This window comes from Lucilia sericata, unplaced genomic scaffold, assembly GCF_015586225.1.
Source record: "Lucilia sericata isolate MDLA Ls3-8-SP2 unplaced genomic scaffold, ASM1558622v1 Contig000386F_arrow, whole genome shotgun sequence".
NCBI lineage: Eukaryota > Metazoa > Arthropoda > Insecta > Diptera > Calliphoridae > Lucilia > Lucilia sericata.
In genome coordinates this window covers 327686-328951 of record NW_023994404.1, presented here as the reverse complement: position 1 = coordinate 328951, position 1266 = coordinate 327686, and positions in this window count along the sequence as shown.

The window sequence follows — 1266 nt, the reverse complement described above, 5'->3', positions numbered from 1 at the left end:
TTCGGGGGTTCAGTTGTATGGGGGCTAGGTGAAATAATGGACCGATATTAACCATTTTCAATAGGCTTCGTCTACGATACCATAAAAGATCATGTGCCAAATTTCATTGAATTATCTCCAAAAATTGCGACCTGTAGTTTGATTACAAGTTTTAAAAGCCCTGTTCGAGGGGTTCAGTTGTATGGGGGCTAGGTGAAATAATGGACCGATGTAAACCATTTTCAACAAGCTTCATCTTCGGTACCATAAAAGATCATATGCTAAATTTTATTGAATTATCTCCAAAATTGCGACCTGTAGTTTGATTACAAGTTTTAAAAGCCCTATTCGAGGTGTTCAGTTGTATGGGGGCTAGGTGAAATAATGGACCGATGTTAACCATTTTCAATAGGCTTCGTCCCTGGGACAATAGAAGATCATGTACCAAATTTCATTGAATTATCTTCAAATTGCGACCTGTAGTTTGATTGCAAGGATTACAAGCCCTATTGGGGGGTTCAGTTGTATGGGGGCTAGGTGAAATAATGGACCGATCTTAACCATTTTCAATAGACTTCGTCCCTAGGACAATAGAAGATCATGTACCAAATTTCATTGAATTATCTTCAAAATTGCGACCTGTAGTTTGATTACAAGGTTTACATGGACGGACGGACGGACAGACGGACATACAGACGGACGGACATAGCTAAATCGACTCAGAAAATGATTCTGAGCCGATTGGTATACTTTAATTTGGGTATAGGACCAATATTATTGTGCGTTACAAACATCAGCACAAACCCAATATACCCTCCCCACTAAAGTGGTGTAGGGTATAATTATTTGTTTATTTGTATCGTTTACAATAGAGACCTCGTCGTCTGATTGGAATATTTTCGATTGTTCTCTTAACTTATTAAACTCTTATAGGTACTACCACTTGCCTATTGGGGAGACAATGCTATAACGAACATTCGAGGCAGGGTCGCATGTCTGACATTGCCCTAGTACGGTAGTAAATATGCAGAATATCTAGACAGAGTCCCAAATGAAAGTTTTTTTTTAAGTTCTTTCTTCAAGAGATTGCAAATAAGTAGATGTAATTATGAAATAGATAAATAATTTTGGGGACCAAGTTAATTTGGTCTTTTTCAGTGAGAAACGCAGTAAGCAACTTATAATCTGAAATAAGCCGGATATAACAACGTTGTTGACACATACATCTGGACACTGTGTGCTAAGCAGGGTACTCTTGGGCTCACCTTCAACGGTTTTTGTCGCAGT